Genomic DNA, 27,051 nt, shown 5'->3' on the forward strand with positions numbered 1-27,051 from the left:
TGCTGTGATGGCCAGGAATGCATAAGGGTGGGAAGAAGGGGAAAGTGAGAGACTAGTATCCAGTTACAGAGCAGGCTTCTTCATTCAAACGGGAGAGAATCTTGCCCCATCTGGAGTACAGCCATGGAGACACCGAACGCAAAGCAGATCCTCAGCTCGAGAATGCTCTGTACAAATCTGCTGGCGTTTATACCCACCAGCCATCAAGGAAAAAAGAGTAGAAGGAAGAGCCTGGTAACCTCAGCTTTTTGGACCTCAAGTGTAAAATCTCTAGTTCTCTTCCCCCCATCAGAACATGCAGAGAGAGACAGAACCAGAGTCCTCCAAAAACCACTGCATCCTTACCTCTGCCAATGGGCTGCGGTAGGTGCTTGGAAAACAAGTGGCAAAAGCAGGGCAAATGGAGAATTATGAAACCTGAAATAGCCCATCTTCTGGCAACCAGCACTCCCTGAGCCAGACGGTGGCTCTTTCTGAATGTCTGGGTTTAGCGCTCCCTTTTCCAAACTCACTTAAGCATACAAACTTCAAAGCCTTCTCATTTGTGTTATGAACCTTTAGTTTGTTTAGTGTGTGTTTTTCAGGCACCTCTTAAAATCTGATGTCTATTTTGTTGTACATATCAATTTTGCTTTGTAAAACTCCCAAAATATTCCTTTTTAATTTCCTCCTTTTCTGACATCTGTTTGTCCCCAGAACAGGCACTGTCCCTGGCAACACTTGGGAGATTATGGACACTGTTGTAATTGTATATTCAGGGCAGAGGACATGCTTCAGTATCTAAGTCTGGGGTCTCTGTGTAAACACAGACTGATAGTCCAAGGAGACAGAAAGCACAGAAATGCTCAGCACCAGTAGATTTTCTGCATTTTTCTCAAAAAACCCCAACATCCAACCAAACCAAAACATTTTAAATCTGGCTAAGGTAAGAGCAAAAAATTTGACCATCACAGCGAAAGGCATGAACCACTGTTGTCATGAGCAAGTGCTCATGAACAATAAGACAGGGAACCTGCGCTCTTTTAAGGAAATGTCCAAAATGAACACAGTTCCCCATCAGGTCTGTTCTGTTTTAAGCACACTCATCTTGTCAGTTCTTCAAGAAAGGCTAGACTGTATACAGCTGGTGTGGCGAGTTTCTTATGCCATTCAAATCATGGGGATTGCATCTCATTTGCGACATTTGAAGGTGAGAAAGATGTTTGCAGTTCTCGGACAGCAATACAGCTCAGGCTAGAGAGAGGTACTGTAAGTTAGATTTTTCTTTCGGAGTAAGGCATTAAATCTAAGCCTCTCTCTACGTGCTATGTAGGCCTATTCAGGTAAAGCTTAAAAGATCTTGTGGGACTTCATGATTGTGGCAGCCAGGGATGACAACCGCACAAATGATGCAGCCAACAACTTTCTCTCTTCCCACAATCAGCCATCCTCTCCTTTGAGGTGATTATATCATCCAAGGGGAAACTGTCAGTCTGCAGGTAAAGATACTGGGAAGGTTACTGGAGATCCAAGAAAAAGGAAGGCCTTCTTTGTCCTTATTTCCGATTGAATGATTCTCGTTTCCCAACAGAGAACAAGGTAGAAAAATGCAGATTGTATTGTCCCATCTCCTCCCCATCTCCTCTTTACTAATCTTCTCTAACTGTGATATTTTCCTTTCCTAATCTACCTCTTTTTCCCTTCATGACAACTTTCCCTCTAACTTGCCCCAAACAGGCTCAACTCTTTCCTCTCACACGGTATACATTCCTTCTGCTCCCTTTTGGTGACCGAACCTACTTCAAAACCCCTTTCCCACATGCCTGATAAGCTGACACCTCCTCGCAGCTCATCACCCCTCCCCAGACAATTCTCCTCACCCTCAAGAGCCTGGAGACCCCTCTTCAGGCAGGCAGCCTCGTCCCCAGGCTCCTAAGATCCCTGCATCCCCACCTTGCCGGCTGAGTCTGAAGCAGTGAGGAACAGCTGGGAAAGGGATTTCACACAAAGGAAGGAAAGTCGTCATTCAGAACTGGCCCTTTGCTGTCACAGGCTCCTCTCCTCCTCCCCATTTCTTTCTGCAAAGGAAATGTGCTGACTCTGCAGAATCCCAACCTGCAGCATGTTGTAAATGATTATGCACAAAATGAAAATCGAATTGCAGACAGGCTTGCACATCACCCGCACAAGCCGGTCAAGCTCTGTTTAACTCCAACAGTAGCCACAGAACTGAGCCTTGGGTTCTGTGCTTTGGTCACATTAATAGAGGTGCAGATGGTGACTGAAGGACACAGGGATGGGAGAATCGCAACCTAAAATGAGGCAGGATTAAGGATTTTTGTTCCCCCAGCCCCTTTGCTATGTTTTTCCATTTCACAGCCAACAGAAGGGGAACAAAATCAAGCCAAGGTGGCTTCTGGGCTGTGATACACAACCAGGGAGACGTTGGCAGAGAAATGTACGGCAAAAAAAATTCCATCTGACTTCAGTAAGGATGGAGAGGGAGCCTTATTTACAGTAGGAGACACTACACAAAACACTGCATCAGAAATTTTCACAGCTCCAGCTTTTCAAGGGAGATTGAGCCCTCTGTTTTCAGCTGCACTTTTAGGAAATATTCGATTGGGTGTTAGCCATAATTAACCCTGGTACAGTTGCATTTCTGAAATAAGGGAAGGTTGTATTTTACACAAACATCAAAAGGGGCTTGTCAGCGGCAGGAAAAACATTGAGGAAAAGGAGCAGCTCTCCCATCTGCATACCTTAGATAGAGGATGCTGCAATTTGTGGCTCTCGGAGAAATACAAGCTCAATCTTCCTTCCTTAATCATTCTGTCTTCCCTCGAACATACAGGCAAGTTGGGTTTTGCTCTGCAAAAAGCACTAAGTAGACTGTTGCTATAGCAACCAACTCCCTGAAACCCGTTTATAATTAAGATGGTGGTCTAACCACCCACAAAATACATCTTGCAAAAACTCGGAGTTTACAGCTTCCTGAGTAACAACTGAATGTTTTTACAGTGAGTCTGATCGGGGCAAGGTTGGTTAGGTTAATGTGCAAGAGTGATTAGGCATTTGGAAGCAGTTTGCTACTGAGATAGCAAAAAGATTCCAGGAAACAGCAGGGATGCAATTTAAGGCTTTTTTTTGCTATACTTCTTAAAGCTTCAATCAATAACAAGACATTGCTTGAATCGTCTCAGCTCTCAAAAGTGCTCTTCAACTATAATGTGCAGAATTTTGGAACACTTAATGAATCATACTTACAAATTTTTAAATGCTCTTAGCTTTTTTCACAATTCAAAAGCTGTTTTATTTTAAAATCACATAACAAAACTAATAAATAGTTTTTCTGTTAGAGAAAGATATGTTAGTTTTCCCTTCAGAGTTCATTAAAGGCGATGACAGCTAGACTGTATGACTGAGTCTAATCCTTGAAGCACAAATTAAGAACGGATGAGGTTCATTTAAAAATGACATTTATTGTCGATTGAGGGCTGTACGATGTGAATGATAGAAACGTGAAGGCTTGTTATGAGATTTTATAAACATATGTCCAGACACTTAAAAGGAAGAAAACTGTAAAAATAAAATAAAATATGCAACCCTTCTTCAGGAATACAGCAGAAAAAAATAAAAGGGGCAGTATATGCATTCGAGAAGTGTTGGTTTGTCATTCCTACTTATTCCAGACCAAAATACACCCATATACAGACCTCGAAATTGGATTTTATGCCTATGATTTTGAAGTTCAGAAGGAATTTTAGGAATGTAGTTGCCCCATTATACTCCTTTGCTCTTCCTTCTCCTTCCAAAAAGTTCTAAGTAAATCTCTGAAGCACTGGTAAAGCAACCCCAATGAAATGAACACACTTTAATTACTCTCTCAAACAAAAGGACTTTTAAAGTTCTTACTGATATTGTAAACAGCCTTGTGTCCCTTAGGTGAAATTTGTGTAGTACTTCACTGGTGGAAATGAAGTCTAAAAGCAAGACAGACATTCAGATTAACCAAGAGTTGGCACTAATAGAATAATAGCAGAGAGACGCTCTGAAGGCCAACCCCACTGTCTACTGCACTGAAGATTATATTTTTGAACCCAGATTCTTTCTATTGCTCCCTTGACCTCTGAACCTTACACATTTTATATTATTAAAGATAAAGATGGCGTACCCATCAGTGTATATACAAATCGTAATGCCTTTGACCCACAGTGGTTCAATCAAATAGCCAACAAACTATACAAACATAAATTGTTGGGGCAGCTGATTGTTTCCCAGGTAAGACTAGCCTCTATTGCAGCGTGTTTCAAACCTACTTAATTAAAGGGACATTTAGTCTTCAAAATATTAAAAAAAAAAAAATCCAAAAATGAAGCAGGCTTTTAAAAGAAGTCTAGAGACCAAGTAACTTTAATTTAACTGAATAAAATTTAGTCTAAATATTGATTGTTCATACTTTACTTCCATTTTCCTACTTTTTGTTTGGGTTTTTTGGGAAAACATGTGTTTTTCTCTATATTTTCTCAGTTGTTTTGCTTGTCATGTTCTAACATTTTATAGACCAGTAGTAACCCCAGAACCTCCAACTGCAAACTGCTGCTCTCCAGTGTACTTCTGACCCCTCCAAAAATTCTAAATTTCATGATCAGAAAGGAAGGTTCCACCTTTCCAGTGACCTTCCAATAAAAGCTTCTTCTTTATAGCTTGGTTCCACCCCTCATCAGTCACCACTGTCTGCCATAACACCGTTCCCGTTCTGCTGTTCCTCTCTGTGCCTTAATTGTGTTTTAGGGAAACTGTATTTTTGCAAGGCCAAGGTTCACTTTCAGCCTAAGAATCAGTAAACACCATTAGGAATTTTGATTGATTTAAACTCATAGGACACTGCTCTTAATACCTGTGGGATTTCCTCAGAAATCAATTTCACTAATCCCCATCATGTGTATGCTCACGTGAACCGTGCTGCACTGAGCTGTGTTCTATCTCGGATCAGCAGGGTAGGATTCTTCCCGGAGCTGACATGTGACTTATGCCAGAAGGTACGCTATCTTCCTTTATTTGCTAAAGAAAAAATGAAAAAGTCTGTAATTGCAGTAACTATTATTGGATAGTAACTATTATTGGCCTAATCCTGAGTAGCAGAGTGTCCTCAGCTGTATTTTGGTGTCTCTGCAGATAGATGATTGAACTTCCAAGTTGCCCACACTGCCAGACAATGCTGGCAAAAAAAAAAAAAAAGGAAAGAAAGAAAAAAGAATATCAATGAGTTTCTCCATTTCTTTATCTAACGTTATACCTTACAGTCTACCAAAAGGAGTGGAAAATATGGCAATTCAAATAAATGTACGTAAATCACCTGGCAGTATCACAGAATATAGACTGTAAATATGATTTTTCATTGAACAAATAAATCATTACATTTACCCTGGCTGTATACTTCGAGAGATAAATTCTTGCAAGGTACAACCAGTCTCCTGTAGGAATTCACTCTAAACCTATGTACTTTACTACTGCCACCTAGAAAAGGCCTGGAGGATAAAGACAGGAGACAACAATCACAGAACAGCTGGGTTACTCCTCACCCGCACCGAGAACTGAGCAAGCCAGCAATGAGCAATCAGCAAAGGGAGGAACACAATCCCCTACAAGCCAGCACCACTTGGCTTGGGCAGGGTGAATGTTGTATACCAGATGCCCTTTTGGCAAATCAGGAAGCCACTGATATGACGTGGTGGCCAGACCTCCTGCACTGTGCTACAGTTACTATAGCTGAGCTGACACTGAGGAAGGCAGTTAAAGGGATGTTGCAACCTCTATAATCTTAAAAAGTGCAAGGAAAATTTTTATGAAGTATGGGTATCTGGGAAACCTACAAGTGAAACATTTGCAACAATCTAAGCAGCACAGTTTAGCTATCTGTTGTGGCTTAACCCCAGCCAGCAGCTAGAACCACACAGCCACTCACCTGCTCCCCCCTGGTGGGATGGGGAGAGAATCAGAAGAGTAGAAGTCATGAAAAACTCGTGGGTTAAGATAAAGGCAGTTTAATAGGTAGAGCAAAAGCCGCACACATAAGCAAAGCAAAACAAGGAATTCATTCACTGCTTCCCATGGGCAGGCAGGTGTTCAGCCATCCCCAGGAAAGCAGGGCTCCATCATGCGTAACGGTTACTTGGGAAGACAAATGCCATAACTCTGAACGTCCCCCTCTTCCTCCTTCTTCCCCCAGCTTTATATACTGAGCATGATGTCGTATGGTATGGAATATCCCTTTGGTCAGCTGGGGACAGCTGTCCCAGCTGTGTCACCTCTGAAATTCCTGTGCACCTACTTGCTGGCGGGACGGTACGTGGAGCAAAAAAGGCCTTGATTGTTTGGCAACAACTAAAACATCAGTGTTTTACCAACACTATTTTCATCCCAATTCCAAAACATGGCACTACACCCACTGCTAGCAAAAAAGATAACTCCATCCCAGCTGAATCCATGACACTATCCTATGGGCACTTCTTTTGTTATACTGCTCAAGATCACATACCTCTCTCCTGCATATGCCCAGGACATACAGGCAGTGTGCAAAACAGCTGGCCCTCCCCAGTCAAGACAACATCTCTTTCTGTGTTTCTATGAGGCATAGGTTTCTTCGAATGCTGACAGCTCTCCATTATTTGGGCTTTTCAGTGGTCTGGGAAGACCTGGATAGTGGAAAAAACAGGTAATATGGGCTCTCAGGAGGGCACTGCAGTGGGATCAAAAGTTTTTTGCACAGAACAGCTTCCATCTGGCTTGGCCTGCTATAGCAGCTAAGAAACCGAGACAAACCTACGTTCTGTGAGAGCACAAACACAGTACTTTCCCATGCATTCCCACGCATTCCCACTGTAAGCCACCTTAGCTAGCCCCGCATGCACAGTTTGCTTAATCCACAATCTCAGTAACTGCCCATGGATCACGGAGCATTAACTGTAATTGCAAATCCACTGGTCACCTCTGGCTTCATGCACTGATTTGCTGAAAAGCGCTGTTCCCTACAGTGCACAGGCCATGCACCATCCTTTCACATCCCCTTGTCACAATCGCTTCACTGCCCAGCCATGGCATAGTTTCTTCATGCTACCATGTCTGTGGGATAGAGTGGGCACAGACTTTGTCCCAAGAATTGCAGTGCTCAAATCAGCCGCATTGTTTAGTCTTTGAGGCTGGTTCTATTAATAAATGCTCTGTTAGTCACTGATTTCTGATGGCATGCTATGTGTGTTGCAAGAATGAATGCTTCGTGTAACTTCCAATTAGCTTGTAAATGTTTTCTGATTCTTTGCCTAGTAGGACTTAGACAACGGTAGCATTGTTAGCAATGAGCTGCCACCTCCTAATGTTGAGTTACAAGAATTAGTGGGTTAGTAAACTACCACTGACCTTCTTTTATTATTTTTTTTAATTACTCATGAAGCTTTTGAAAAATGCTATAAAAAAGATATTTTAACAGAAATTGGGACGGTATGTATTTAGAATAGATGAGTTTATCTGCAACTCTATGGCACCAAATGATTGTACCAAAAAAAGAAGACAGGATTCCTAAATATGTTTTAGACTGGCTTCCCCATTGATCTGTAACAAATCGGTTCAGCAAAACCAGTCTTTTTTAAAGAAAATTGCCTTTTGGCAATTGTAGACCCTGAGCACTCTCCATTAGGATGAAGTGCCAAATTTTCTTACTTTTAATCATCAGACTCAACCTCTTCACAATTCTATGCTAGTGCCCTGCTTCTGCTGCCTCTTTCACCTTTCTTAGCACTGATTCCTTTCTGCAGGAGGGGAAGAGATGTAGGCCTGAAGGTAACATTGCTAGAAGCAGCATTAACTTTATGTGCTGCCTGCAGGAAAGAGTTTGCAGAGACAACAATTCTTTATCCACTTCCCTCTGTCTTTTCTTGTATGTTGTTTGGACACAAAGCTGCAAGGCTTCCAGGAAGGTCTTTCAGGAAGGGACTTCCAGACCCTCTTCTGCTGCTCCTGGAGCATCTGCACTCCTCTTAAGTATATGTCTCTTTGACTCCAAGCACAGAGGGCACCTCAACCTTAACCCGACCTGCAGGCATTGTGATGTTGCCTCAGTCGTCATTTTATTTAATGAGCTCAGGAAATCTATAAAAGGTATTCTGTTATCTAATAAGAACGTCATATGGCAATCATCCACAGAATATAAGTCAGTAAACTTTCCCTACCAGCAATTTATCACTTATCATATCACACAGCAATCCACTTAGTGTTATAATTAAAGGCATGAAAATTTAAAGTGAGCACAATACAACGATGAATAATGTCCCAATACAAAACACTTCATAGTGGAAAAAAATCCTACTGTAAAGAGAGCTTTCTCTAGCTCCCAGGAAGAAAATCCTTAAGTTGATTAAGGGCCTACCTATTACCAAGTCAAGCAACATGAACACTGAAAACTTTGCTTCAGTGTCAAATACCTTCCAAAGTCTGAACTCTCCATTAATTTGTAACTTGTTATTATTTCTTAACCACATTTCCACAAAGATAAATACCTAAGAGTATAAAGTGCACTGAATTATGTCCTTCACTGATTTCTGGAAGTCTTGGGCCTTTTATGCCGTGGGAGCTAACCAAAAACGGTCACAAAATCTTTGTGTTTTTATCAAAATTGCAAATTTGGAAAACCTCTGAGCATCTCATCCACGGTATCAATGAGGTTCACTTCAAAGGGTTTTAAAGAAAAGGAAGGCATGAAGGCTTAGACTCAATTTGTAACAGAAAAAAATTAAAAGATTCCAGAATTTCTTAGCTGTATTTCACAAGGCTGAACTTACACCTTCCATAATTCAAGAGTCTTCCTGAGGAATTCTGTTCTCATAAATGAGAGAGGAGGAGAGACAGAGGCAGTTACAATACACAGGCAGTTACGACAGACAGATTTTTAGAATGGGTACTTTTATTACTAGATTTGACACTAAACAGTTGCATTTATGTGAATATCCAAAACATCCATACCGGAGCAGATGAAAGCTCCATTTACTTTCTCCCCAGTAGTGATCAGGAGGAATGCTTATGGAAGAGAATAAAAATAGGGCAAATAATAAAAAATTGGACAAATACTCTAGCATTTCTCATCATATTGCAATCAGTGGTATTAAGCTATCTAAGCTAAGGGCAAACAATGCCACCGTATTTAATAAACAGACCCATCTTCCATTATCTATTTAATCACATTTTGAACCAATATATGCTTTTGGACTCTATGAAATTCTGTGCTAATGAATTTTACAGTTTAATTTTGCATTGTATGGGGAAAAAAATTATGTAGAATCTAGAATCGCCTAGGCTGGAAGGAACCTTTCAGATCATCTAGTCCAACCATCAACCTGACACTGACAAAAATCATCACTAAACCATACGTACTTTACACCTACTGCCTTATCAATATTTGGGAATGTATTACTCCCTGTATTCTGTGAAATAATGAAATCATCTCCTATCCATCAATTGTGTACCGTTCATGGATTATGTTCACATTCCTAACAGCCATCTCTCCAAAATAATACACAAACATATATACAACAGGAATAGTAATTATTCTCCTTGAAACTTACACAGCTTACGTATACAAGTATCGTCATATTTTTCATCAGGTCATGAAAGCATAGCAGTATGCTATGTACTAGTGGAACTAAGGCGTCATATGATATCACTTTCTCTTCTGTCTTCTCCAATTTTTTATTAGAAATTTTAACCATAAAATATAGAAAACAATCCTGCTCACTGTGTCTTTCTAACCTTCTAAGTGACTTCCCAAAGAGGATGCAAATGGAAACTTGAAAATGCAACAAATTATTCATGTATGATGCCTAAGTAGCCACATTTCGTCTTTTAAATAAAACAGGATGTCCCCATACTGTGCAGATCTGTCCTTTTAACTGATTCATCTGCAAGAATACAAATGCTTACTAAACATGAATTATAACTGTGTTAGTAATCTGCCTTTATCAAGTAGAGTTCCCTTCCCCAGAAGGTAAGGAGCAAGAAGAATGCCATGTTTGGCTGATTGTGTTGCAGTTGGGCACCCTTGGACTTAATTTCCCAGATACTCCAACCCATTCTATGTTCACATCATTTAATGGACATGCAAGTTTACAATAGACTGTGTCCTAATTTTGGGGCTTGGGGGGAAGCGCAACAAAACAGTCTGTGCTGTGGTTATGAGATGAAAAAAGCTCAGTGATTCAACATTCTCTGACAAAGTGCTGGGTGAGTAACCTTAATGACCAGTCAAGGCGATAGTAAATCACAGGACAGATTCTTAGGTTTGATTAAGGATTGTAAATCCAGTGGATCCTCTCTCCAAATACTGCCTGTGTCAAAAGGGAATACCTGGATGGCTGAGAAAAAGTATTCAACAGTATTATAAAAAATTGGCAACATTTCTGGGTTACCCATTCATATTGCCTGACCTCCGGTTGTCAGAGCAACTCTACAGGATTTGAAACAAGAGAGCATGAGAGCGGCCTCCCTCAATGATTGAAACAGAGGAAGGCAAAGATGACACAGAAATACTGTCTTCTCCATTCAGTGCAGCACTGGGCACAGCTCGAATGTTACCACAGAAAACTTAACTGCATTCGTGCTTCCATCTTTTCATTTATCGCTGGGTTGCACCTGCTTTTAGAATAGGTCCAGTAACAATAGTGGTACCTGCATGTTTTCCATCATTATCCAAGCAGATCTGCCTGGATTCAACATCTGTGGCTCACTCTACCAGGATCCTGTTAATAACTTATAACAGAAAGACTTGCCACTCTTCACATAGAGATGGTGTGTTTAACTTCTAGTATTAGAAAAAAAGCTTAGCGTCTGAAAAGTATGTTAAACCACAGAAGAATATTTAACTTAACATGAGATTTTCACCTAGCAGGAAAGCCAAGGATGGCTTAACTTCTTTAGCACTCTAAAGCAGCCTGCAGGAAATGCTCCTTTTCTTTCAACGGGAAGGGAAATGAGCTCATCTCTCCACATAAAATCTGCTCCACAGTTCATAGCCCTTGTGATTTGTTTTACCCCATCACTGGCAATGCAAGCTATTCAATCTGGCAGGAACCTAGAAGTTACAAAGCCCAGAGGAAATAATTTGGGCATTTGCCCTTTGCCTACCCTGAGGTGTTTACCAAGGCATGTCCTAGAGTGACTCACTGTTTTTCCTTCCTGTTTTTCTAAGAGGCTGCTATTAAGTCAAACCCGTAGCCATACAGTCAGTTCTAAATAACAGGGTCATAAAACTTAAAGAACTTACTACAGTCCAGACCAATTGCTGTTTTTACGTCACGAACACTGCTAAATATAGCACAGAAAGACTTCCTTTTTCCCTCCTCCCCACCCCACACATGGCTGACAGCTCAATTTATCATATTCCTATCTCTGACAGTCAAAAAAAGAAGTTAGCTTCTAAAATTAAAATCACCTCCTTCAGCAATGTGAGCGCAGTCACTTACACTAGTTAAGATGTGACTCTATATTCATCTCTATAGTTACCTGCATGACATATACTGCACCTAAAAGCAAGTTTTGAAAATAGACAATTTTAAAATACACTACAAAAATGAAATTCTTAGAATAAAACCTTAGTTTTATTGGGATCACCATTTGCTGTTTTAGCTGTCAGAGGAATTAAGTTTCTTTAACAAAGAAAAGCAAGTTCTATTGCTGGAGTGTGTCTAACAATATAAAACCAAAAAATGTAATGCCAGTACTTCAGACCCCTGCAGAAACTGTCTTATAAAACACCCTACCAAAATGGATCAGTTCTAAACTGCAAGCTCAAAGCATAAGACTTTAGCACCATTGGTGTTTTTCCTTATACACCTTATCAGACCCTGCAGACTAAAATTTACAATCTTGTGTGCTTAAATTCAGATTTTGAAAGCAGATCCAAAATTGTGACTCAGCCTATATATTTCAGCTGTACATATTCCGTTGGGTCAGACTATCAGGCTATAAAACAGGGAAGTTCTAATTACATTAGTCCAGAGATGAAGGAATAGTTGAAACCATCCTGCCATTGAACTAACTGCAGGCAACAAGGAGGGCATTAAGTAGATCAGCTCATCAATAATGGAATATGGAGGCTCAACACTAAGTAGGTCAGTGGTACGTATTTCTGTTTTACCCTTGGATAGTCACTTAGCAGCCTACTCACAGTGAACTCAGACTGGCTCCTTTCTCTTCTTACCAGACAGTCTTCAGCATCACAAAATTTACCAAATCCTCCCATCCCTATTGAAAATTCGTGATCCGAAAATGCATGGGGATTGAAGCTGGATAGTTGAAGGCTGTCATGCAGGAGGGTTGTACTGAGAAGTGCATTGATATTGCTTATTCTGTAACAGCTAGGGATGTGTAAGGAAACAAGCCTGTGTGGCTGCTACAAGGTACAATTCTGCATAAATCTAATCCTGATTTGCTGTATTAAATAGCATGCCTCCCATCAATAAGATGTTGCAGAGACTGTTCCAAATCCATAGAGATTTTTCCAGATATTTGAGTGGGTTCTAAATCAATACCTACCATGACTAAAACTTAACATTTTGAGATATTTATATGAAGCAATACTGATAGCTGTGTTACGTTTGGTTCTTTGGATAAGAAAATACCAACAGAAGAACGGAAGTGAACTATTTTGGAAATCCCACTTTTCCACAGAGGCTGTAATGAATGGATTTGAATAATTTCAGTTAAAGGAAACTCGCTTTTTCTTCCTCTTTTTCAAATTGTTGCCAAAGGGGTTTAAGTAGAAAGCTACCCAGCCAGCCTACCAGATACTTGCTGAGTCTGTGCTGAAAAAATTTCAAAGCTGATAGAAAAGGAGCCGTCCAGTTCAAAGTCAACATCATCCAGCCCTGCAGGAGAGTAGCACATGTGGAAATGCAGAAGCAACTGTCTATCCAAAATTCAGGGCACCATGACATCTAATACCTTCAACACAATTGATTAACTGAAATCTGCAACAGGATTCTTGCTGGGTACATTAATAACCAGCCAGCAGATCTGATAGCCAAAGGCAGCGTAGAAAGACAAACAGATTATTAATCCCTGGAAAGATTTAATAGCCACTATTTTTATTGCAACCAAACTAAATAGGAAAAGCAAAATCAAACAAACTTATTTCTCTAGGGCTACGCAGATGGGCACATTCAGTGTGGCATACCACACATAGGAAGACTGAGGGATTCAATAACATAGTAATTATAAAGACCAGATATTAGTCACTCTGGTAATTTCAACTGTTAAATAACACTTTTTATTTGCGTTAGCATGGGCACCAGCTAATACAAAACACATCAGTTCTCTATTGATAAATTTCACTCATAGTATCATAGTTACATTCAGAGAAAAAAAGCACATTCCTATCTCCTAAATTATACAAAACATTCCTAATAAGGAATAAGTAATAACTTCTGTTAAATCAACACGTTTATTGGAAAATATGTCCAAAATGAATAAATACTCCAGAACATAAAAAATGTAAGTGTAATATATTTGCCACCACAGGGCACTTTTCATTTGTTCTTCTCACTCTTTTTAACTGAACAAGTAATTTACGTGAGTAATGAAAATAATCTTATTGTGCAGCTTTTCAGCTATTATTCAATAGCTAAAAGGAAAGTAAAAATCACCCTTTCTATCAATAATTCAGCTTCAGTGCTAATGCAGCCATTCAGCTGTCCCTCTCACCAGGGTCTCATACATTTTTAATGCTTAGGGTCTTTGTTAGGAGGCCGAATGTGTGAATTGTGGTTAGAAACACCAGGTGTGGGAAGGTCAACTAAAGAAAATATTCCTATTGCCATCAAAACAAATTAGACTTGCAGGACCGTACAGGGTCCGGTAGGACCATAGGGTCCTCAGTGCCTGACTTTGCTGAAGACTCGAAAGACAAGTCCCACTGCCAACACTGCCCTGCCAGTCCTGGCTGGTGAAGACCCCAGAGCTTCTGGCAGTCCCAGTGAAGTGCCAAACACACTTCAGCCAGCTTTGTCTGATGATGGAATACAGTACATGTCATAATTCAGCCCCTCCTGCAGTTACTGTTAGTTAGTCTGTCTAGAACCAAATCCAGGCGCTGGGACAGGTGCTCTCTCCAGAGCACCATAGACAAAGGTCAAGGATCTGATGGCAGCAGTGTTTCCTTTTTACTGGTTTGTATGGTTCTGTAATTTGGATACCTGTCACTAAACTTTAAACTTAGACTGCCTGGACCAGATCTCAGCATCTAACGAGTCTACCTGGTCTCTTTAGCTTTATTTCCAGAGAAGCATTTTTCAAGAATTGCTCTTTAAACACCCCACCATTTTTTAAAGCACCAGAGGTATAGATGGCTTCCTCAGTCTACCTGTCCTGCAAGGTGTGAATCAGACACTTGCAAGAAAATAAAGAACTTTGTTAGCAAGGCTTTCTCATCTGCTAATAACCCCCTTTGAGAGTGCAATTTTCTCTAATAGTGCAGTTATCTTCTTTGGAAATGATTACCATGTCAAAAAGCCTCTTCACCAGAGCTCCACAACCTCTGAGCTCAGACAGGCACCATCTCCTCCCAAGGCTGTCACAGAGAACTCCTCTGAGTTGACACTGGAGAGACCTATGAACTTTTAGACCTCTCCCATGAAGCAGTGCAGGTGAGCCTGACATCAAGGAGCTGCTATTTTCTTTGCTTGCCTTCCATTCTGTCAGACGGAAGTGTTCTGGTACAGCGCGGGGACCCTTATTCCTGGAATAAAACAGCCCTCCCTCAGTATGGGAGGCTGCCCCAGTCAGTCTCATTCCTCTGCTGAAGGGTCAACAAGTCATCTGAAGTTCTGATCTGGAAATGGTCCATTTTATTTTTACCTCTTTGAAAACTCTACACGACCCAAGACCTTTTATGACGGAAAAAGTGAAGGATTTACCTTATTTCATCATGGCTCAAAATTAAGCCAATAAAATTATACGTAACACTTGGCAATTTCTCTCTAGCTCTATTTCTTGCTGTCTGGCCTTCTTCAATAAGAGGAAGTGAAATTCATTTGTTTCTGAGAGTGTAAGCATTCATTTTAAATCTGGAATTGTTCCAGATGGAAAATTAGGATGATTTCTTTGTGTGTCACATCACTGCTTCATGGAGATTTCCATTCCAGTGAAGCTTAGCAAAAACTTATATAGATCTGTATAATGGTTGCTTACTACCAAAACAGTATAACAACTGGCCTTATAAATACACTGAAGATGTAAAAAATGAGCAGGACTTTGTAAGCTATAGCATCAAGGATAGTTGGCCATAGAGAATATTCAGGCAAGACTGAATTTCAATTTTAGTTTTGCAAAATCAAAAAATAGAGATCTTGTAATAATTTCTGTTGTTGCCATGCCCAGATATTCCAGACCCAGATGTCTCACTTTCTTCCTCTTTACCCTCCTCCTCCCCTCATGCTGTATAAACAAAGATCAGATTTTGGGTCTGTACTCCAAAGAGCTAGAAATGATGTCGAGAAATGACAATGCAAAGCAAATGCCCACAGATGGATACAGACAGATGGTAGAGTAAAAGGAAACGAAGAGATAGCACCAGTCAGCCCATCAGAAACAGAAGTGTCATCTCATGTTATCATACTTTTAGGGATGGACTTCCAAACACAAGAAGCCCCATAGGGCAAAACATTAAATTTCTTCTTTGGAAACGTAACAAGGAGACAATGCGGACTGGTCTTGTTAACTAATCATAAACAAGAAACGGTATCTTGGTAGACCAGGATACAACTGACAGGATAGAGATTGGACTTCAGAAGTCTTGGAAGTGAGGTCAACCACCAAATGATGGATGTTACAGAGTAAGAGAAATGAGGGGGAATACGCAGTGACAGGTGTTTGGGTTGGTATAAACAGATGGAAGAATGCCATCTTTGTGACAACATTCTGAGTGGATATGAACAGGCAAGACTGTGCTTATCAAGGGCAAAGGAAACGGAAATTTTGATTCCTCGGAAGCAAAATGAACAGAACATGAATTACAGCCTTAGTCATATGGATAAAAGGATTTTATGCACAGAATAAACCAGATGCGGACATAGTCTGCACGTGAGAACAGAGAGAGAAATTTGAGTCAAAGAGCACTCCCGTGACGTGCAGGATAGTGGTCTGTACCCAGCAAAAGAAAATGAGTTGGCTCAGGAAAATTAATTGCAAACATACTTAGACCAGTTTGGTGCTTACTAATGATTGCTAGGGTCTGCTTTGCTGACCCTAACTTTAGCAAGTCAGCAGATACACCACAGATGTGCAACACAAAGATGACACAGGATTTGCTGCAATCCAGACCCCGCAGACACAGCCAGCTTGTACTTAGCAATCAATGAGCCAGATGCAATTGTGACACTGCTAACTGCCTGTAAATTATATCTTTTTTTAAAACTGAAGAATTTGAGAGACTGTATTGCATTCATTACCATTTCAATCAACAGTAGCACAATGCATCACTGACAAGATTCAAATGACTATCCAATATAAATAATCTGAAAAGCCCGTGATAGCTAGGGGAACAGATTATTTACAGGCTATTTTATTATAGACTTCCTATATGGCAAAGATTTTGCACATGTGAACTTGTCCCATGCATTAGACATAGGTCTGTGGAGGCAGCTCTTTCATAAAGAGAGATAAGAAAAGAAATAAGGTTGAGGAAGGTGTAATGCAGGCACAGAAAATTGATTTTCAGACTGTCTGTGACCTTGACTCAGAGGTTGAACGTGAGCTGTGAAGCAGACAATGAGGATGGGAACAAGTTGCAGACAGCAAAACTGCAAATTTCGTTTGGAAGCAGAGATTGCCGACCGATTCTGACAGCCTGACCCTGCCCATGTAATCAAGTGCATTAAGCATGTGATGATATTTTAACTTACAGGAACAATTTTTTCTTTCTGTGCCTTTTCTGTCGTGTAGTTTGGGGAAAGGAGGGGCTAGCAGATTGGGCTAGGTCCACACTCAGAGTGCTTTGTCAGCACAAGTATTATATATTATAATATTATGCAGTATATTATGCTGGCACAGCATTCTAAGGCAGATGCAGCTTATAACAGCAAAAAAAAGTTTTTACCGTATAACTTCTTGATTCCCTGGGAGTGACAAGTTGGCTTTTCACACAGGGGACTCCTGGCAAATTCGTTGTTTGTCAGGTCACACTCCAGCGTGCTGATCTGTGCATAAGCGTGTCATAGCAAAATCTATGGTATAGTTCTGGCCTTTGAGCCAGAACCTCTGCTCTGTCTAGATATCACTGTTTTGGGTTCTTAAGACCTCTAGAGTGGCATATAAAGGCTGGAGATGGACAAGGAGTATGCACTGGATTTCTTCTCCGTATAGAGCTCATTCTGACTCAGGCTGAGAATTTGAGGTCTACAAGCAAGCAAAAATGCACCGTGTTCAGAGATATAATATTACATAAAGGACTGACTGACAAGATCGAGATCCCTTGGCCCTTGCACAGAGTTCCTCTTAAACTCACGGGGCACCAGCACAGCTGCACTCTTTCTGTGTGGGTGTTCAGTCTTCAGCAGGACTGAAATCCAACCTAGTATTGCCAGAAGTGTTGGAAGTTTCCTGCAAAATGTGCTTCTGAATAGAAATCATTGTACTTATTTTTGTTAATGTGCAATAGGGTGCTCAGGGCACTATTCAGAAATGGTACATGCCCTGAGAAACTGAGGGGCTGTGAAATTAAAGTCCTTTTGGTTTTTAAAACTCAGGCCAATTCATGATTACAGTATTTTAAACCCATACTTTCCATGGAAAGGGAGTTTCTGAACATCTCCGTGGCAGACCACTGAGATAGATTATCTGCCTGTTATGTGCATGCTGCTTATGATCAATTCTATTCTACTAATTGGCAAATCTTCTAGGCAGTGACGCATTTTTCCTGGAAGAATTCTATTTTGTTCCAGTAAAACTCAATTTCCACAAAGAATATTCAAACTTTTGAAAAGTAGTGTATTGCCCATCTGAAATTCATTCCCTCAGAAAATTCCCAGCTAACTTCTAATCTACACAACCAGCTGGAGCAATTAGTTCTGCGTGATAATGCTAAAGCTATTAAATAACCTTGGCATCAAGGTTACAGCAGTTCAATGGACAGGCTAGACAAAGAATGCTTCAGGGCATTCCCTCATGGCAGAAACTGTTCCTGCAAAGAACCTGCCTCAATTTCTCTTTCCCGGTGTCTACTTAAGTTAATCAGCTTTCTTTTTTTTTGGTTCTTTTTTTGGGAGGGGAGTGGGTGGGTGGGGTGTGAGGAGCATTGGGGTCTTTATTTATCACTTAACTGATGCTGTTATTACTCTCCCAGTCCTGACTTCCTTGATTTAGAATCTCCTCCTCTTGTCCCCCTTCAACTGCAATCAGGAGGCTTCTCTCCCAGCTTGCATAGTCCATTATTAGCCCAATCTTCCTTCAGATACATGGTTAACTTCACTCATCTAATCACTCTCAGTTCTGAGGCTGATTACACAGACATATCTTTGTCCCAGATAAGAGAAAGAGAAACCTTATAATGCCATACTATATAAGATTCTTTAAACCAGGCCCTTAAGGGACTGGTGGCCCCACATTCTAACTTGCCTCTGACATTAATAGCTCCCAAGACACTCTTCTCTCTAGCAAAGGCTACATTAAATATTTTTAAACAGATTTCCTTAGGCACATGAGCAACTGATCTTGCAAAACATCCCTTCTGGCCTTAAAGGGCCAGTGTTCTGCTCCAGTGGATGAAAGATTGGAATATGTTCCTCAGGTAACCCCTAGAAAACTGTATGATGCAAAAAGAAAAATAAACAAAAAAATCAAAGCATATACAACAAGGCTTAGAAATTCAACTGATAAAAGGAAAATCACACCAGAAACAAGAAAAATCTTCAAATGTGCTTGTAGGAGAAAGGAACTGAAAGTCAGGACATCGCTGAGACTATCCCACAGTTTTAATTTGCAGGTACAGCTGAGATGTCATGAAAACTGCATCATAAAAGGAGAGCTGCTAGAAGTAACTGTTTAATTAAACAATGCCAGTAAAGGCTGAGCTGATATTTGCCCATAAATTCTAGGGAATCTGTAGATGAAATGACTGAGCTGCCCAGGAGATATTAAAAAGTCAGACGTTCTACCAGACAACTGGACTTAGCAGTAAGGATGGTGACCTCAGAAATTATGGGCTGCAGAGCCCTCCTGCACTGTCAGGCACGCTGTCAGGACCCGAAAAGCCAGCGACCAGAGCTACCACCCTGCTGCAACCCTTTCTCCTTCAACCTGCTGCTCTGCTGTGCCACCCTGTGCTCACCAGCTGACAACACACTGCCTCAAGAAATGAATTAACTGAGCAAGTAATATAGTCATTAAAGTCCTTCTGGCTTAAACTTTCTGAGACCATAATACTGTAAATGGCAGCCTCTGCCAGGTGCCACAGCTCTACACAGGACATACGGATCCTGGAACGCTGTGGTATCAAAATCCTTTCTGTATTCTTGTGAAGGCCAAGATGCTCACAGATGTTGTCAGATTTTTCAGTGACTACAGGCAGATTTTTGAGTTCACAGCAATTCAGATCATCAGGTAAGATCTGCACGGTGGACATTTCTCACAATTGCTACAAAAGCCATTGCTTTGTTTCCTGTCCTTGTCCTCTGGGCTGTCAAGAAGCATGTCCCAAGGTCCAGAGCGGGGGACACACATTAAGAACTCCCCTACCCTGTTACCAACTCTGATGCTGACATGTAGTATTTTGAATAAGCAAATCACCACCCTGAGTCTTTTACTTACCTTGCTGTAAAATAGATATGACATTTATTTCACCAGGGTGACAGGGCTTTGGTGTGATTTTTTATAGCAGATGGGGATTTAGAGATCTGCAAAGTACATTACTTTCCAAGCTGACAGGACCTCTCTGAAGACAGGACACACACTGGGAACTTAGCAGAGTACATGCAACAGAAAGAAGTCACAGCAGTCCAAACAGTTGAAGAAGGCCTTTGCACTTAGCAGCTTTTCGTATCATTTTTCCAGGCGCGTGCTAAACCTCTTTGCTTTTATTCAGGGACCGCCAACATTCAGGTTATGTGGGGATTTTCAGGTGCCAAAACTCTCTCATTTTTGGCAAGTATCCCGAATGACTTGGGGCATGGCAAAGAAACCGTGCTTGTTAGCAAAAAATGTTAGGAATGACATAACCTGGGAGTCAACCTGATAAATTCCTCACTGCAGTCGACCTGGTCTCATCAATCCCGGCATACAAAAACCCAACCACGGAAACGTATCTATTATGTAAAATACTGCAGCAAGGACCCGCCTGCCCGAGACTGCAATAGCAGAGGGAACGTAGCCGGGGTCCGGAAGCCGGAGATCAGCCGGTAGGTGTCAGCGCTGCACCGGCAGCCCTGCCGCTCCGCATCCCGCGGGAGTCCCGCACCGCCGCTCCGCCAGCTTCCAGGCTGTGCTGCGCGCTGCCAGAGCGGGCAAACTGGTTCGTCAGCCACACTTAACCCGTGGAAAAACAGCCTCCGGATCAAGGAAAATAAACTGTAGTAAGCCTACAAATGTCCCAAATTCCTGTGCTGCTCTGCCAAATACCACTGCAGTATTTGTGTTTGGGATTCTCGAAGGATTAAGCCTCCTCCCTGCTTGGGAAGCCCGCCTGGGTCAGGGAGCAGGCAGGAATGCAGCTGTTCCCAGCCACTTTGAAGGTGGGCACAAACTGGGGAGCCATTTATGCTACCGCCTAGGGAAGCCGACAGACTGGTTGTGGACAGGAGACCCTAAGTATGAGTTTCTGAGTAAGAATAACCACTTAAGGGGTACAGAGGTGTCTTCCATTTATATAAACTGAAATGTAAATAAAGATAGTAAGAGGGCAATAACTGTTTTTTACTTAAGAGCTTGCACTGAGAACATGTTAAGAGTGAGCTCCTGCTGATACAGAAGGTTTTTTTGCCCATCCCAGGCACCATCTCCAGAGGTATTTAAAAGACAGGTAGACATAGTGCTTAGAGATATGGTTTAGTGATTGTTTTTGTCAGAGTTAGGTTGATGGTTGGACTTGATGATCTGAAAGGTCCCTTCCAACCTAGGCAACGCTATGATTTTGTGACTGGTGAAGGCGTCCCCTCACGGGGATGCCCTGCCCTGTTCATCAGGCAGGCTGCCCTCCTCTGCCTGTCCCGTCACATTTCTGTAGCCTCCTCCTCACAAGGGGCAGATGTTAGCAGCTGGCAGGACGGAATCGAGAGCGCAGCAATAGCCATACTCTGAATTACATCTACAAGAGCTCATAAGTCTCAATACACCAGAGAGGTCCATCAAGCTGATTTGATATTATTTTTCAGGAGTAACTAAGGCAGAACTGTCTAGGGGAGGACTAGGCATATTCTTTCCTCTACTGCCTCATTCAACATCTAATCCTGGACTTCTTTAAATTAGTGCCTTCCAAGCAAGTCACTTAGATGAGCTCTGGAAAAGGACTCTGCCTGGCCTGGAAGGGGACACACGAGAGACACCAGGCAGAAACTGATTGATCCATCCAAATCTATTTGCTCAGTTTTAGTGTCACTGCTGTCTGAGCCAGCAGCAGAGACAGAGATGTCATGGGAAGGGAACTGGACAGCATCAAAGAAAGGGAAGGTTGAGAGGCCTGGACTGGGGAGGGGGGACGATGGGAAAGCTGCAGTTGGGGGAGAATACTGAAGCCAAACATAACTGATCGCAGATCTCCACCTACGGTTCCTCAAGGTGAGGTTCCTCTGCAAAAAGGCTGGGAAACCACTGAACTGCATCACTCGCTGTCAAGAATAACGAAAAAAATATAACCACATTTGTAGGAGTGGTGGGGGCTCTGGGGAGCGCTTTACTTATTTAATGAAAATTCAGAAGCTTAATGACAAAACTCCTGCTAAAAAGACACTTGCGGGTAGATGCAGATGGCATATTTCTTACTCCATAAAGAGCCACTGCATGTAGCTTTGAAGTGTGCAGGGCAACTACATTGGGGTTTGTGACTTGAACTTTGAAAACAAGACAAAATGACAGCCAGAGCTGGCATCTGGCTGGGGGGGATGACAACGACTATTTAATTTCTTGTGCCACAACTCAAGGCAATGACACTATTCACAGCATTTGTACCCCCTGCTGTGTAAGAGTGTTCTCAGTGTGTGGTATGGCAGTAGATACCTTGATGCCCATTAAGTAATAGACTTACTGGAGTTACAGGAAGAGATGGGTTTTGATGCTAATCACTGCAGTATTCTGTGACTGAAACAGTATTTACTTTGAATCAACAAAACAGGAAATTCTTTTGTCATTGCTAATCTGTCCCTGGTTGCACTCTGGTGGTAGCCAGTTTCTGTTTCTGGTTTTAGTTATTTTCCTTTGTTCATTCTTTCAACAATATATTGTTAAATAAAAACCTGAAATAAATATGTGAGCACTTAAGATGTTTTTGCTTATATTGCAGGTGCAATGCTGAAGAACCCGCTTGTAGATATGGATGCTGCCCCCACCATGTGTAATATAGTATGACATACTTCCATGGCGTTATATTGATGTCAGAATCAACGCTGATTCCTCTCTAGAGATCCCACTAGAGGTGTTGCAGCAGAAGATCATGCTACTCCATCTAACTGACTGATACAGTTAGGAGTTCCTGACAACACCACCACCCCTCAGGCCATGTTTGCTGATGGGTGATAACTAATACTCTTTTTTAAAAAAAAACACAAAACCCTTCAGTAGGATTTTTAAAAAAGTCATGCCATGACAAGAAGGTTTAAGAAAAAAGATATCATATTTCTGTCACATTGTGCAACACAACAACTGAAAATACCACTATATTTTTAAAATACAGGTATGTGCAGAATAAGTATTCACTTGGGCAGCTGTAAAATTGGCAGAGGTAAAATTGTTTTCCATTGCATTAATTTTTCTTGAATTTTACAGAAGTGCTTTATATCTTTTATGGCAACTGTTTAACCATCCTAAAGCAACAAGGTTCTAGACTGCAGTTTACATTAGTATGGCAAGATTTACTGCTTGGGGAAAGGTATTTTGTAAACATACAAATAAAAATATCAGGAGGCATAATATAGTATGCCCTATATTGTCCAAAGACACGTATTTATCATGTAGCAGAAATGGTGAATAGGATAAAGAGGTATACTTGAAAATCACCATCAAAAAGATAACTTCTTTGATTCTTTTTTTAAAGGGGAGAAAGAATGCTGTTTATATCCATGATAACAGCTGTACTTAATCTTATACAAAGTCTTCCTTTCCAATTTAAAAATCAGCTCAAAGTACTAAGTAGGATACATTGTTAACGCAGTTTTCATTTTTTTGTGGCATCCTTGGAGTCAGTTTAACAGAACAGTCATTATTTTCATACCCCAGTTCGAATCTAGTATTGGCTGTTTTATAATCTGAGAATAAACTGAAAAAAACAACTGTGCTTTGTAGATGGAACCAGATGATGAAATGGTCCCATCTGGCCATGGGATGTTAACAACCTCCTCATCTAGGACCCTGCCTCAAACCGTATTTCAAGACAATATCTTTGCCTTGAGTTTTGCTGTCTTAGGAAAAAGTGGAAGAAGGTCCTGTGCAGCTGAGCACCGAAGCTAGAGAAAAATAATTCCTTCCTGACTCAACAGTGAGCTCACACCTTGGTACAGAAGAAGGTAACCTTATTCCTAAAATTCACTGAAGTGGCAAGGTCCCTTCCAATCCAAACCATTCTGTGATTCCGTGTGATTCTGTGATCTCATTTAGCTTTATTCATCAAGGTAACTGTCGGTAACTGTCCGTACCTTGTCTATAGTAAACAGAAGAAGACAAACAACTACAGAGGTTGACGAAAGACTGTCTGGAAATATTCCAGTCTCTCTATTGAAAATATAAGGCTCCTAGGCAAATACCTTAGATTAGATGCCTGCATTTTGATGTCTAAAGTTAAGATGATTTCTACCTTAAACCATTTATAATGGCAAGAATGTGTAACCACAGTATTTAAATGACATCTGCATTTTGCAGAATCTGGATTTTAAAAAAAGTATAATGCACCAAGACTATGATGCTGTAAGATGAAATAATGTCCCCTACATATGGTATGCACTTTCTCAGTATTACTACCAAGAAGAGAGAGGTTCTCTCCAACACCCCAAGACTGACAATACAAGTCAACTTTCAGAATGCGGCCAATTTACCACAAGCATCTCCTTAAAACTTAGATTACAGGTACCCACGACTCTCTTCCATGGCATAAAACTATGTCTCTGGAGACTGCTAAGAATTTGCCATTTAACCTATAAAAGCTTGAAATGCCAAGCAGTTCATCATACGGGCATTCTTTCCTGAAATACTAAATGGCACATTAGATTTGGGCTCATCAAGTAGTAATAACCATAGGGCTTAACATTCCAGCAACAGACAGAGCCTACAAAAACTAGTTGTTCTTCACACAAGTGATCCCTTTCCATTGTAATTACTACACTGGCCTCCACTATTTTAACTCACCAACTCTCTTGTAACACAGTGCACAGAGCCTCAAGGGAGCAGAGCGGCAGAATTTCTCAACTCTGTAGCATATTGCACATATCTTCCCTGGATTTCAGGTTAAGTAACCAACATCGTAAAGGAAAATAAAGGCAACAGAAGGAGAAAAGTCACCTTGCTGCCACACAGCACAGGAGACAGCATTTCAAAGGAGAGAATTATTTCTCTTGCCTTACAGGCACAGAGCAACAAATGTTTTGTCCAACATTATCTATCTCCCAAATTGGAGTCTTCTTTCTCCTTCTGCTGCTCTTCTCCCTGTAAGTCACACTCATCTGTCAGAGCTCCCCAGTCCCTGCTGCTGCTTACATTAAAAGTACCCAGATCCCCTCTCTGGTGGTCTCTGCCCTTCATGCAGAGAGAAGCAAACAGCTTCCCTCTGAGGGACTCCTCCTCACTGACTTCAATGCTGGGCTCTGTGGCACCATCAGTGCCTGGACAGTTGTTCCTTTCTGATACAAACCACAGGGAAGATGGGCTTTTACTCCTCTTATGCAGGCCCAGTATTGACACACACAGCCCACAATTTCACTCTTCTGTTGGGGGCGGCAGGGAGGCACGTAGATTTATGAGCCACCTGCAGCCGTTGAGCTTATGGACACAGCCAGTTCTAGCAATAAGTGCATTGCACTCTGAGATTCAAAGGTCCTGGGTTCAATCCGTGCTGCCAAAAGGACAACTGTGGATCTGCATTACACACCACAGAAAAATGCCTGTGGGTAGTCTATTTGAGTTCTCCCTGTGGAGTTGCATGACTGCTAGTGCAATGTTGGGGGAAGCTCAAAAATCTTCAGGGCTTAATCATTCTCCATTTAAAGAACTATCAGAAAATCTACCTCTTCAAGATCATATGGAACAAGGTGTTTACCAAGATTGGCTGTTTTGTTTGGAGGAAAATCTTTAGATTAAACTTGTTATATTATGTGAGCAATGTCTCCTTAGGAAATGAAGACATGCTGGTGAAATGAATCCATACATGTGAATATTCAATTTCTCATGCAGTTTGCAGCTGTGAGAACAAGTTCCTTCAGCCTGCTTTCAGCCTACCATACTCTCATTCCGCTTTGGTGTTAGACAGCTTTTTAAATTTTAAATGGGTAATACAGAAAATTAAGATAAATTACAGAAAACTTTGCACAGACCACTTTTGTGGCTACAAAATTTCAGATCAGCTTCTATGATCAGAATAATAATTAAAAGAACAACAATATCTTTGTGCTAAAGACAACATCCAAGGAAGAAGAAAGATTGTTTTTCCCTTCTCATGGTTCACTAAAATGCAGAAAAATGCTCTGGAAAAAGTATTTTTAAAAAGCTATATTCTGCTAAAGACATCAATCCTTGACATTCCTTCTTTTAAGGCAGAGTTCACTAGACCTTCAGAGGTGTTTTGGGAACTCACAGGACATAGACTAGGTACCTGAGTATCCCTAATAAAACCCCACTTACTGCTTTGAATGGAGAGAGCACTCATCACTTCACAGAAATGGAGTGTAAATGTCTCGAAAAAATGTAGGAAGAAATATCAGACCCGTGTGAACTTCAGGTAAGTGTTCCTTCCAAAAGCAAAGTATTAAAATGGTGTTCAGGTATTCCAGTCCAATGTGAGCGATGTGAACTTAGCAACAAGTCCTAGAGTAATATGCACGTTACACATACATATACATGCATAATGAGTGTGTATACACACCTAAAAGGAGGGTTTGTGCAAACTTGTTAAGTTCAAGAATAGGGAAGAAATCTGAAGCAAGTACCATTTAAAAATCTGAGTAGCAGATTAATAAAAGTTTCAGTACATATATGATTTCTTATGTAACTAAGATACATGCATTTATATGCTGTTTAACATATTTTGTTAACTATTTTTCATATACGTCATATCTGATGTACATACGCTTTATGTATTATATTTTAGTTACCATATTCTGCATTACATATTAAAGTCACTTGGATTCTATGCTATGTTTGGTCTCTAATCAACATCACTTTATTGTTCTACATGACATTAATGAATCACTGTTTTCTAGCACTGCAAACTTACTATTCAGCAAAAAACCCCTTACTGCTTACAAAGAATTTTTATTTTTTTAAATCCCCAGCCTATATCTGAGGCTTTAAGAGGCAAAATTCACTATTTCTCTAATTCTTCTCGTCTGTGTAGGAGAACCTGGTTTATCAGTCAGTCAGCATTGGAAGAATCAGAATACTGAGATCAAAATACTATCAACTGTAATCTTATCCTGAGGAAGTTAGTAGATTATCAAGTGTATGTCATTTGGAAAGTGGATTAGTTTCTAAACATAGATATTTACTGCTTTGAGAAGTGCCATGTTTAAGAACAAGGGAAGTTCTGGCCTCTCTGAGGAATTAGTCCTGATCTAACTATTTAACAAAAGCTCATCCTTACCTTTTACAACATGCTTTATAAATTAGATGGTTGACTCCTTG

General features: G+C 40.9%; 1 protein-coding gene across 1 annotated transcript in view; it reads left to right on the top strand.

Moving 5' to 3' along the window:
- AMER3 (APC membrane recruitment protein 3) overlaps window positions 1-26,542 on the top strand; it is a 42,311-nt gene extending 15,769 nt beyond the window's left edge. Inside the window, exon 3 of the mRNA XM_063339248.1 lies at window positions 22,511-26,542. The gene's annotated coding sequence lies outside the window, so the exon portion shown is untranslated. The remainder of the gene's footprint in view (window positions 1-22,510) is intronic.
- Window positions 26,543-27,051: the final 509 nt, after the last annotated feature.

Source organism: Chroicocephalus ridibundus, chromosome 6 (genome assembly GCF_963924245.1).
Source record: "Chroicocephalus ridibundus chromosome 6, bChrRid1.1, whole genome shotgun sequence".
NCBI classification, from domain to species: Eukaryota; Metazoa; Chordata; class Aves; order Charadriiformes; family Laridae; genus Chroicocephalus; species Chroicocephalus ridibundus.